This window comes from Mustelus asterias, chromosome 2 (assembly GCF_964213995.1).
Source record: "Mustelus asterias chromosome 2, sMusAst1.hap1.1, whole genome shotgun sequence".
In the NCBI taxonomy this organism is placed as follows: Eukaryota; Metazoa; Chordata; class Chondrichthyes; order Carcharhiniformes; family Triakidae; genus Mustelus; species Mustelus asterias.
The window spans coordinates 158,163,335-158,177,054 of NC_135802.1; the positions used below are offsets into that span (position 1 = coordinate 158,163,335).

The 13,720-nt window shown below is 39.0% G+C and overlaps 1 protein-coding gene across 1 annotated transcript in view; it reads right to left on the bottom strand.

Moving 5' to 3' along the window:
* ctnnb1 (catenin (cadherin-associated protein), beta 1) overlaps positions 1-11,377 on the bottom strand; it is a 32,587-nt gene extending 21,210 nt beyond the window's left edge. Inside the window, exon 1 of the mRNA XM_078199466.1 lies at positions 11,357-11,377. The gene's annotated coding sequence lies outside the window, so the exon portion shown is untranslated. The remainder of the gene's footprint in view (positions 1-11,356) is intronic.
* Between the last annotated feature and the right edge of the window lie 2,343 nt (positions 11,378-13,720).

The following is a 13,720-nucleotide window of genomic DNA, read 5'->3' on the forward strand; positions in this document are numbered from 1 at the left end:
ACTTGAATGAAAGGTGGAAGGACTGGCATAAGAGATATCCAAAAGGAGTAATGGGGACATAAGCTCCACTGTCCCACAGCAGTTTGAGCTCAGAACAAACTTTAAATTCATCAATGTTATTCAAGGCTCCAAGTGGCTCACCTCCAATGCAAAAATCACTACACAGCAAAGTATATTCTGCTTTCAGCTTCTACAAAGCACTGACTGAACTCTCGATTTCAACCACATAACCGATTCAGTTCACCAACACAGGATGCAATACAGACACACAAGACTTCCTACCACAGACCACAGGAAATAAGATTAGCTGAGGTGTAGAGAGAACAGACTGATGCACAGTGGCAAGCTAAAACTGCAGACATGTATTTCACCTGGCATTAAATGAATAAATTATTGGCCATGTCAAAGCCACAAAAATATGACAGTCAACCCTTCAAATCAAGTTGGTAATGATTGAATCAGAAGGAACCATTAAAACACCTATTATTCTTCAGACTCTCAAATGCTGTCAAGCATGTAACAGATTTCTACAGACAGAATAGATGAAAACAGGAATTCTAGCTTCTACATCTCATCAGTAAAATTCCACAGAAAATCTATCACCAAAAAAGTAATTAATTGCCAGAATTGCACAAGACGAACAAATTACTGTGGATGCTGGAATCTAAAATCAAAACAGAAAAGGCTGGAACTACTCAACGTGTCTGGCAGCATCTGCAGAAAAATAGAGAGTTAACATTTTGGGTCAATGACCCTTCATCAGAATGGACAAAAGATCAAGCCGAAACATCACCTTTGTTTTTCTCTCACCACAGATGCTGCCAGACCTCCAGAGTATTTCCAGCATCATGTTTGTTGCAGAAGACAGGGTATTTCCAGCATTGTTTTTATTGCAGAAGACAGATTCTATCTGTATTTTTCTCTGATTTATGCTGGTGCACAGTTTCACAGGTGCTTGGAACTCTGGTTCCTTACAAAAGCAACCGTTCGCAAGTCCAGACAGCAAGTGTTGGCAGCCTTTCAACTGTCGGAGAATCACAGCCAAGACCATCCCTTTCCTCTCCCAACATACATTAATTTGCATCTACCAGCAGGCATTACTTGTCAATTGCAGTCCTTCTTAAATCAGAGGCGAAGTCAACTGTGAAACTCCAAACGGTGCCCCAAGATCAGCTAACTCAGAGATCAGGAATTGAAGTGATCTTCCTGTTTTGCACTGCTCAATAATGCAAGCTCTAAATAAAAGGTAGCATATTATTCAAAGCATCCACATTTGTGAAATTAAGATATACTTAAAGCAGCAGCAAATAACCTGAACTTGTATGTCACTTGAGCCTGCTGTTTACAACATGCCCCTTTGTGGCAAATACATTTGTCCAAAAGGACAATTACTACACATTCATCTTGTATCTGCGTCACATTAAAATTGACTGCAACATTTAAAACAAATGTTTCACCAAAAGACTGATACAGCATTTTTCTTTTGATGATCAAGCAAAGTTGCAAAAGACGTGTTTGAAATCTTACAAACATTGAGTCAAGTTGCGACTTAATTTCATGTTAAAATTAATACTTCATGTTAAATACTAAACTACCATTCACAAAAAAACTAAGCAGACCACTATAACTCAAACCTCAGCAACCGTTCCCTGAAATTGCCAGCATGCAATTTGCCCAAGATGGCCATCCATACAAAAAAATGTTTGAAACTTAAAATTCTGCAAGTACAAGTATCTGGTTCCTCAGGGATGAGACTGTTGCTTTTGTTTATATGTTCAGAACTAAATTTCAACATCACTAATCATGCTGGCCTCAATATCACAATAATTTCTATTTATAAAGCACTTTTAACAGTGAAAAATCCCAAGGGGCTTCACAGGAGCTATAAAACAAGATTTGGCACTGAATCACAGTTAGGGCAGATGCCCAAAAACATGGCTGAGAAGTGCCTTAAAGATGTTAAGGGAGTAAGAGATGCAGAAGCTGATTTCATGGCTCAAAATGGCAGACTGAGGATGCGCAAACGGTCAAAAATTAGGAGGCACCAAGGAAGTAGTGCCAACGTTTCGCATCTAAATGACCCTTCATCAGAGCCGACAAAGGGTCCTGTAGACTTGAAATGTTCGCTCCATTCTCTCTCCACAGATGCTGTCAGACCTGCTGAGATTTTCCAGCATTTTCTGTTTTGTTTCCAATTTCAGCTTCGGAGGAGTAGTGTTGAAGCTATGGTGGAATCTGAAAGCAAATGAGTTTTAAAATCAAGGCTTTGTTTAACCAGGAACCAAAGTACGTACGTACACAGGGGGTAATGGCCGAATGGAACTTTAGACACGAGCAAAGTTTTGAATAACTTCCAGTTTAATGAAGGGTAGAACTTGGGAGGACAGCCAAGTGCTCCACTGGAACAGTCAAGTCTATAGGTTACAGACATGGTTATGGGTTTCAGATGATCAGCTAAAGCACTGGTGGAGGCGGCAACATTACAGAGGTAAAAATAGGTGGTTTGCGCGATGTATGACTGGAAGCTCAGAGGTTAAATAGGAGATCAAGAGTGCAAAGAGTCTGGTTCAGCCTCAGTTGTCAGGTAGATTATCAGTAGTTAGGGAATATGGTGGGGACTGAAAACAGTGGCTTTAGTCATCCTAATATTTAGATGGGCAGAAGTTTCTGCTCATCAGATACTGGACATGCACTCTGGAAATTTAAAGACAGTGGGAAGTTTGAGCGAGGTGTTGATGAACAGTTGGGTGTCATCGGCATTCATGTGGAAACTGATGCTAAGTTTTTGGATGATTTCACCAAGGGGGGACATGTCAATGAAAAAACACCATTACTTCATCACTGGAACAAAATCAGCTATACCTCTACTGATAAAGCCAGCCCTCAACCTTTGAATCTCTAGGATGTTTCACTCCACTTATTTTTAAATGGTCAGGTTCGGATCTTCTAATCAATGAAACCAGATATCTGGTTTCACTTTGAACAGTGGCAATCCCTCCACACCCTTGTGAGTCACTCATCTCAAAACCAATTTACAGATTTAATTTCAAGATCTCGTCACTCCCTCGTCAAACATTAGTCAGCCATTCAAATCACTGCTTACTTAGCAGACCTTAGTCATAGCTGCACTAAAGAGTAGGAGTTATGTATTCAAATTAGATTAAAATGAAAAGCTTACAGCTTCCAAAATAAACTCCCAGCTAAAATTATGCCTTACTGAACAATGTTTTCCATATACTCCATATGTTCCAGTACTTCAAGCTTCACAAAGAGCAAACAAAATCACTGCAGTACTGGGTTAACTTAACCAAGCATCTGCTGCAAATACTTCTCTTTCTGCACTGAAAAATGCTCTGAAAGTTGGTGATTCAGTCCATAGGCTTGCACAAAAGGAAATGGCACAAGAAATTCAAGCACAATAGTCTCAGGCCCAGATTAGTCATCTTCCTCAGGAAAAGGAGGGAGAAGGAGGAGCCCGAGTTACACGTCCACTCAATTTCCTGAAAGAATCAGACTCCAACAGTACCAGCACTAGAGCTATATACATCAGTACCAGTCAGAATAGAGCATTAGTACAATTTATAATATCCCCTTCACATGATAACACTGCTGCCAAGATGGGAAAACCAGCAAGCATAAACTCAGGGTATTGCCAAATGCACACACTGGTTCTACAACAGTAGGGGCACAATGCATCCAATGACTAGTTTTTCTACACCAATACATCTCCAAAATCTTACTACCAGAGACAAAATGCTACTGTGGCAATAAACGAAAATCCAGACTAATGCAGACTGCACTATTTCCAAGACTCTTGGTTGGTTAAGCAAAATATTCTAAAAAGCGCTATGCGGCACTTTAGCCAATCAGGTTACAGAAAACCAATTATCCTCCTGTAATGAATCTGAATCACATTACTATGCTAGCAGCTCTGCCATGCGAAAACAAGTCCAACTAGGGCCCCTGTGACCCAAAGATGAACTCTCCGACAAAAAAAGTACTAGCTTGATTTCATTTTAGGTCATTTACTTGGAAAACATTTCCTGCTAAAGAACTTCATATGAATGCACTATTTATTGTAAGTCCCACAAAAACAACAGTGTTTTACAAGTAGGCCTGTCAGAAGTTAATATATTTAATCTTAGCAAACACAGCTGGATACTAATATGCATTTTAGATTTTTGTCATATGGTTTTATGAAGGCTGATTATTGTTGCATTTAGGGAGTAAATCTGGGCTTACAAAATTAATCGCAGCTAACTTCTGCAGTTAATATGATGAAAATGTCAATAGTCATAAAAATTAGGGAGATAATTGTGTCAGATGTTAGGATACAAAAAGTTCTGTTGTTCAAAGCATTGTTTACTATACCCTAAAAAGACTACCCATCTTTTCAGATTAAAAATATAAAATTGATTGCCAAAAATCCTTTGATGCCTGTCCTTGTCACTACTGCTTCCCAGTCATGCAAACCCTAGGTGGTAGATGATGCAACAGATGGGGGAATTTAAAAGAAATGGAAGCTGTTGGTCAAGGATCAATATGGCTTGCCAGATGAATTTGAACAGTTGGGAGGGATGAGGTGTGGTTGGAGGGGATAGCTACAGTGGTTGAATAGTCAGTCAAGGATGTTGGGCCAGTTGGTGGAACAGAGAAGGGATTGAATGTGACAAAGACAGCCATCCTTTAAAAAAAAAGTTGAAAAATGTAAAGCAATTTAACAAAATAAATTGCATCATCTTACCTATAAGCATTCTGCAGAAGTCTTTACACTATTTTCAAATGTGTACCAAGAACGACTCATTTATTTCTCAGGTGCAGGAACTTACAATACCACCTATTCCACAATGAGATCTCCTAACTAATTCCATTCTGCAACATTGTCTGGCTAATAACATGCATTTGGAAAGAATTAGTTAAATTACCCAGAACACTTTCTAAGAACAAATGTTCATAGTAGGCTTTGTCACTTAACTTGCAAGGCCACAGCACAATGCTACAAATTGGCACTGTTGAGTCCATGTTATGCTCAAACTCATTTTAAATCTATGGCTGAAGTATGAAAGGCTTAATTAAGCCTCCCCCCGGTTCCCCCCAATCAATGTGACACAGATCTATACAAACCTCAACCTCATCTGATTTTCTAAAATTAACAATTAATCAAAAATAAACCACCAAGACTGGAATCACATCAACATGCTCTTTATTGCCCGAGTTAGGGATAAGGGACATTTTTTAAAAACCACAATAAAAGGAAAGTGAAGTTGAAACAAAGCTCCAACGGGAAAATAAATTTACAAAAGTCATACAGGTGGATCTGGAGGTTTGTGAACCAAACAACTTTTCCTTCCAAATTCTCATTCATTTCCTTTCTCCTGCCTTCAAATTAATTTTGGTTACTCAGCTTTAAGGATCAATAGACACCAGATTTCGAGTCACTCTATGCAACTGGATTCTTAAATCGGGTCTTGCAATACCAGACCAGATTGCCATTATAGCTTTCTACTTTAAAAAGCTATTTCTTCAGTGCAAGACATCAGTCTCCACAAGATTTCAACAAACTGAAAGCGCCTTATTTCTAAACAATTTGCTTCTTGTTCTGAAGACATTTGTTCATACTGAATATGGTTCTATGAACACACTAGCCTCCCAGCAACTCACCAATCTTTTATACATCAACCCAGAGAGCTTACAGGCTGTAAAGCTTGTAACAGTGATCCTGTCCTCACTCCATAAAGCCACAATTCAAGCAGCAATATGAGCAGGAAAGTGCAGTTGATTTTTCTGATGGGCTAAGCTTGGGCAGCTGGTTGATGCCACCTAACCTCAACAGAGACAGGAATCAAAGCTGGACATTGTATGCAGTTCCACAGTATGCACACTTCTCAACTGAGCCAACAAAAAAACAGACACTATGTGCAGATTCAAAATAAATAGCCACAAAAAAAACACCAAGTGCACCATCACAGGTCTTTCATCTAACCACCTCCAGATTGACAACCCTCAAATTTTAATTGATCCATCATTGGGAGTCACGCTTTCAGCTGTCTGTGCCCCAAGTTATAGAGTTCCCTATCACACCTACTATATAGTCTCTGCTCATTTAAGGCACCTCTATAAACCTGCCATTGACCCAAATTTTTGTTCAGCTGTCCAATATCACATTATTCTGACCCAGAGATGAGCATCCAACCACATCTGTACCATTGCTGAGTCCACTGTCTCTCATCTCTATCACCTAACTCCAAATTTACCTCATCTCATCTGCTTTATTGCTTCCAACGCACTCCTCAGCCATCTTCTACATTCTACCCTCTGAACCTATGATCCAAAACTCTGCTGTTCATGACCTTACACCCACCCATCAGCCTTGTATTAATTGATTTACTTTACTCCTAGTTGAGCAATGCCTTGATTTTAAAATGCTCACCCTTGATTTTCAACTCACTGCCTGGCCTGATTACCATGCCATTTCTAAACACTTGCAGCCCTATCAGCAAGTCCTTAGCTGCCCTAAACTGCATTTTCCTTCCTACAACCTCCTCTCTACCTCACTTCCTTTCTTTAAGGTGCATTTAAAATTGGCTCCTATGACCATCTGTCTGTGATCATCGACACTATCTGTTCATGTGTTTTGGTGTCAAGTTCAGCCTGATGTGTTCATTTGATATTAAAGATGCTATTAAATACAAACAGTTGTTGTGTGGCTGTATCTGACTACGCTCCTGTTAAGTGCCTTGGGATGTTTTACTATGCTGAAAGTGTTATATAAATTCCAGTAATTGTCATTAACAAAATACTAACCTACAATTGACTGTTAAAAAGAATGAAAAATATTTCACTTGCAATCTGTTATATTAGACTTTAATTGTACTTTTCATGTCAGTTAACCTCGCTAGGATAACTGGATGTTTCAAAGATCGAGGCCTGGGTTTGATTATTGGATATTTTCTCTTCCTTCATGTTACAGTGCCTCCTTGAGCAGTATCAATGGCCAGGTGAGAGAATCTGGGCCCAGAAAAACAAAAACATTTAATGTGCCATTTACTGAAACTTAGACACAGTCAGAGCCAGCAGGAAATAGAAAACTGTGCAATAGGGCAGCTATTCGGAGGTCAGAGCTACCTTTACTGTGCATCTGCCAGGTCAGCGCTGATTTGGAACTGCTCAATAGCAATTGTGAATTCTCAAGTAGAAGTTCAAGTTTATTTATTAGTCACAAGAACAGCTTCTTCCCGTTTGCTGTCAAGACTTTTGAATGGACTTACCTTGCATTAAGTTGATCTTTCTCTGCACTCTAGCTATGACTGTAACACTACATTCTGCACTCTCTCCTTTCCTTCTCTATGAACGATATGCTTTGTCTGTATAGCGTGCAAGAAATACTACTTTTCACTGTATACTAATACATGTGACAATAATAAATCAAATCAAAAAGACTTGCATTAACACTGCAATGAAGTTAGTGTGAAACATGCTGCAATCCCGGAAGCAACACCTCTGATCTCAAGAACGTAGTTTAAAAAAATAATGCTTACCTCCCACCTCAGTTGACCTTCCGCACAAAGTCAAACATGTTCTAACATGGCAGGTTATAGTTATTAAAAATTAGCATTGGAACCAGTCACCACCCAGAAATTAGTCTGCCCACAGAAGACATCATGCGAGATGAACCACAAACTGATTCCCAAAAAACCTTGCAATGCAGTTTTGCAAGTTTGGTGGAGTTTAAGCTTAGCCAGAAATGCTGACATGAAGGGAATAAATGTATCCGGCATATTTAAGGAGCCAAATTAAACAGAGGCATGGGTACTCACAATCATGTAGGGAGATATTTCCAGCTTTACTAGGGGAAAAATATCAATTATCTTTGGTCGAGTTAGCACTCGACTAGACAAACTTTTATAGGGTAAGATAGATGCTTCTCTAGCCCACCTGTTCACCTCCTACCCCCTTCTCCGAAATCAGAAAGATGCCACCAAGCCAAAGCTTTTGCCAAAGGAGTTACAGCATATCAGCCAACAGCTGGTTTCAGTGTGATGATTTCCTAGCACAGAAGTGTCCAACCTCCTATTCTATTTAAACAATTACTTTCTAGTTCTCCAAGTGAATTTCTGAACATTTGGAAAGGGCTATTTTCAGTTCACTGTATTTAAGTTTTAAAATCAGAATTCAGCCATTAACATTGGGAATGAATAAATGAAAATTTGAACTCTGCAGCCCTTGATACCCCATACCAATGGAACCAAAGACACCCACCACAGCAGATCCCCTGCCTGCCAACGATGCTGGAGAAGATTCTTACAAGTAGAGTTATCATTTTAATATTTATCTGACGTTTAACAAAGCTAATCCAGACACAATGGGTCAAATGGCATATTGTTATGTTCATTCAATTTAAATAACCATATCTGTTTAGAAAAGTAGTCCAATGCACTTTCATTAACAATTTTTGTGCTTCTGGGCATTTAATGTTAACAGTATGTTTTTTTGAACCAGTAACTTTTCAATGACTGTCAAGCAGCCATGTCTCCCTCAGCAACACCAAGACAGACAGCAGACAAGAACCAACAACCTGTTTTAATAGTAATGAATTTTCAGTCTTCGGAACACCTTCAAGCTATTCATTTCTTGCCTCCCCTCCCCCTATAAAATTACAATGTACTATAAAAATAAAAAAGTCTGGTAGCTGAATATATCGACCTTTTTCAAAGCTTGTTATTTATTATTCCTTCATACATATGGAATTCATTTGACAAACTTCAAAGAACCGGCAGTCTCCACACACCTCACCCTAACTGCTCTACGGTTACATTCTTTCCAATATCCCATACTGATTGCATTTCCAGGACCACAACTTTAAAGACAATCTTCTGCTGGTGTTGGCACGTGTTTTAAAATTCTTCAAAATAAAGTAGGCATTGTACAGGAGGCCAGCTTAGCAACTTTTTATACACTGCAAAGCAGGGAGCCATTGCTAAAATGAACTATGGAGGCCAGTCATGGACAACTTTAAAATCTAGTTAAAAATTCTACTGTAAGACAGCCAGGGCTGCAAAATACAGCACACCACAGTCCAACTCGAAATACGTTTTTTAAATTAATTCAGGAAAAGCAAATCCACAAACATTGGGCTGTTGTACTTGAATTCTATAATGTTACTATGATGCCACATTCCCAGTTCCTTAACTGGAAGACAAGATGCATGGAATCAATCCTGAATCCTTGCCGTTTCTCCATCACATTGGGAAACAGAAAGGTTGAGCGCAGCAAAGGGTCAAAAGGTTAAGCCTCCACTACAAAGTCTGAATTGCTGCTCGACATACAAAATATTCAGCCATCCTGTTCACACCACACATGGCTCCTGAAAACTAACTCAATTGGATTCAATTTGTTCAAGTAATTGATTCTGACAGACATATAACCATCATAAACACCTCTTTTATACACAACAGATAAAGAACTGTAAATGGCTAGAAGTATCGGTTCAGCAGCTCCCAAAAGGGAAATGGGTTAATATTTTAGCTGAAAGCAAAGTACTACAGGTGCTGGAATCTGAAACAAAAACAGAAAATGCTGGAAAATCCCAGCAAGTCTGACAGCATCTGAGGAGAGAGAATAGAACTAATGTTTCGAGCAGCTCCAAAGGGCGATCCAGATTCTAAACATTGGCTCTATTCTCTCTCCACAGATGCTGTCAGACCTGCTGAGATTTTCCAGCATTTTCTGTTTTTGTAATATTTTAGGTATGCTCACTTAGAATGACGGTCCTGTTCTGGCAAAGGCCTTTTCTTCAGATGCTCAAAGACTGGCTGTATAATTGAAGTAATTCAGCTTTCCACTTGATGGATTATGCCAATTCTCAAACCAATAATCCTGATTTACATCAAACTACTCCACACAGCTACCATAGCTCACATATTTTAGATTGTTGGCACAGGCAAACAAGCTTCCTTCCCAATAAGGGGAACCAGAATGGGTTATAGAAACACACAACCACTCTAAACCACTGTTAGAAAACAGAACCTTGCTTAAAACTCCCCTTGGTCCATCAGACAAATAAATGTTGGCACAGCAAAGATCAAATTCTTTCACATTTTCCAATAAATACACTGTCTCACGTTTCAAAAAAGACTGGCTGCAAAACATTTTGAACTTCACAAGATATTTGAAAGATGCCAAACGGGGGAAAAAGTGAAAATACTCAACATCCGTGCAGAGAAAAGGCAGGCTTAACTTTTCACCGTGGGATCAAAAGTTAGGAAGGAACACAAAGATCCAAAGCTAGAGCATCGACTTTTATTTGTTCTCTCCACGAATGCTTACTAGCCTGATGAGCATTCCCACCATTTTGTTTTCTAGTTTTGATATTTTATTTTGCTTAAACCACAAATGCAAGTTGCTTTGTACTTTACATCGGCAAACATGGCATTCAGTTGACATGCAGCAAGACTCCACAGACAGTAATTGAACATTTGGCTGGGGGAACATTGCCTTGGGATCTACCATCTGACTCAACCATAGGAACAGGCAAATTGACATTGTTTTAACATTTCTTCCAAAGAAAAACGCAGAGTCTCTAAGAGCACCGACTCAGTCTAGATTATTGAATACCACCAGTAAGATAGAAGCAATTTTGACTAAGCAAATTTTACATTAAATCCCATCTGGTTAAAAGCTTTCCCTCATAGCATTTAAACAGGGAATTGGTTGAACAGATCACTAAATGTAGTTTTCTTCATTGACTAAATAAATCCACACAAAGGATAGGTCAGTCAGACACCAGGATAGTAAGTGAAGTTTACAATAAAGTAAAAAAGAATTATTTGCATTGTCTTAATGCCCAGTCAGGTTCAGGATTTGAGTGGTAGACACAAACATCCACAAGACTTTTTCTCAACTCCCAACCACTCCCAAGCTGCCCTTCCCCAAAGCCATTTGTTACTGCCAGCTGTGACTTAGTAAAAGGAGACTCAATATTGTGAAAACAGGCACAGTTAATCACTAACTGAATTCCAGTAAACCAACATTTTCTCTGCAGTAACAGCTCCTACAAGCTTTGTACTTGAGCAAGCAACAAAACACATTACATTCTGCTACAAAGCAGGCAGTAAGGCCAATGAATGCCATTCAATTTTATTTTAAAAGCACTCCAACAATATTTTTCATAACAGATAGATACGCCATAACAAATACTCTCATCCTAGAAGAAAATGCATTACATGATGTGGTACAAAGGCACACTGATCAAAAGGATTCCATTTTCCACTCAATAGCTATGTTAAGCAGAGTAACAACAACCCCGGCACCATTCACTAGGAAGCAGAAAAAAGAACAGTCCAGGACTCCTGCTTACTTTCCAATAAACATACGCACTGGGAGGGTCAAGCTGAACTGTCAAATCCTTCTTTGCTCCCTGTATTGCTTAGTATTAAACAGTCATCCAGTATTGCATTGTACTGATTGGTGGCCAACAGCCATCGAACTGCAGTCCAACTGGAGCCAGCGTGTTGAGGAAAGGAGAGATAAGGGGATAACTATCAGAATACAAATGCTAACATCTTTAAATCCCTTTATGCTAAGGAAACTACTGCTACATTTGTTAGTACAGACAGAACAGTCACAATAAAATGCAATTTGTAAGACAGTACAAGATATACCAAGAGAATAAAATCTGCACATCACCTCTTTAGGTTAAGCTCATATGAAAAGAACAATGAATATTCAAAGCACAATTCACTTTCAATAGACATCACAATTTTCATGACACTACAGATGTTAACTAACTGTTTTTGGATGGCATAACTGCCTACCTATTTTTACTGGGAGCTCCATTTCATTCATGAAAATCCACGACAACCAAACAAAATGTGATTTTAAATTACAAGCAATGGAGTCATGTTCAAAGTGCAACTCAGGTTAGTGAACAAATGGCAGCCCTTGAATTGCAGGATACTAACTTCTCTCGACTGGTTAAAAAGGTGAAACCGAAAAATCCAAAAGGGTTTAAAACATTACACAACCACAATACAAGAATCAAACACTGAAGACGATGCACAAAACCTGGTTAGGCCAATATGCCTGAACACACATTCTCCAAAACAGGTCCTTGTTTAATTATGAGGCAAGGGTACAAACAAGTCAATCACTAGTATGTAAAGTTTATCCAACTCTCAGATTCACGGTGCTCCAAAACATAATATACATTAAAAATCCATTAGATAAATTGGATGATTATACATAGCCTGATAGATTTATTTTATATTAAATCTTTCAAGAAATATTAGTGCAGAAACTCTGGAACAGAATAAGGAGCCTTTAAGTTAAGCCAATTGCTGAAAGTGAACTCAATACAAAACAATGTAAAATACAAATGTCAAATCATGATCACTGATCTTCTGTGACTAAAGAAAGGCACATTTCATTTTCATTATGGGATGCTGGAATTTTAGGCACTGAAATCTGAGCTGGCATCCATTTTCCAGGAAATTCGAACAGTACCTGCCCACCAGAAACAAAGTTAGCCCAACCCATTCTATATTTCAAATTAAATGCATAACCAAATTCAAGCCATACTGTTCGGACTGTACATTGTGTACACCTTCCATCAACTCCAAAGCAAAGTGCCTCAATTTTCCATTTAAAGTTTATCAAATCACGAGGCTCGCACGCTTCCACATGCCCCTCCTTTCCCAGTTTCCATTTGCAACTGCAACCAATGCCTCTTAAAAAATTAAGGAAACAAAACCTGCAAACCATACAAACGCTCAGAAACAAATTTATGTCCCTAATACCATAAATTTGCAAAGCATTGACTCAAAGACCCAAAACATGAACACTGGCTCTCCCATTATATTTTTAAACCGATTTCCATAACCAGACAATGTAGGGGAGGCACTAGATATTAAAATTTTTAAGAAGACAACCCTAACTCTTGCCCTCTTTTTAGGTCAAACCAAATAAACAAACTCAGATTAAGTCAGGGCAAAGTAAAAGGGACAGCTCCCCAAAAGGAGGGGGAACAGCCCGAACAGAAATCTAGTCATGGTCAAATTAAACTTCCAGTTACTCGTGACAAATGGCACCCTCTGAACATAAAGAGCCGCATATCCCAAGGAAGCTCAAATAAACACTTTGTAACAAAATAGATATTTTAAAAGTTCTTGCTTACATGCATCAATTGTGGTTTGAGCCCCAGTCAAAGCAGATGTACGCACTGAAGCTGTTTTTTCTCAGCTTACTTGCTCTTTCCTCTTTTACAAAGTAAACAGATAACCTCTTTATTCTGCTCAAAAACTACATACCAGTATAACACAAATCTCTCTATTCGTCTATCACTCCATTTTTTCTGCCAGTGAAAATCTCTTAAGATGCAAATCCCTGGCTGCTCAATGACCCGCTACTCATTTGATTGTTAATGAGCAGGCTCCAAGTTTTGTCACATTTCACCAATTTTCCCCAACTACACTCTGCTTAAAACGCAAAGAATAATTGAATTTCTCAACTCTCGCCCTGCAAGTGCCCGCTCATCTCCTGCATTTGGATATCAAGTTGCTGCCAATCCACAGGGCCAAAAAGCAAACCATCATTAGAACCAGTCACCCCACCTGTATAAACCAAATTGCACCCAAACCAAGTGTACACCCAGCTATTCACAACCCAGCAGCATAAACATCCTCAGCCCGTGTAAACACCGGCCTTTCTCCCGCCAGCTTGGGGG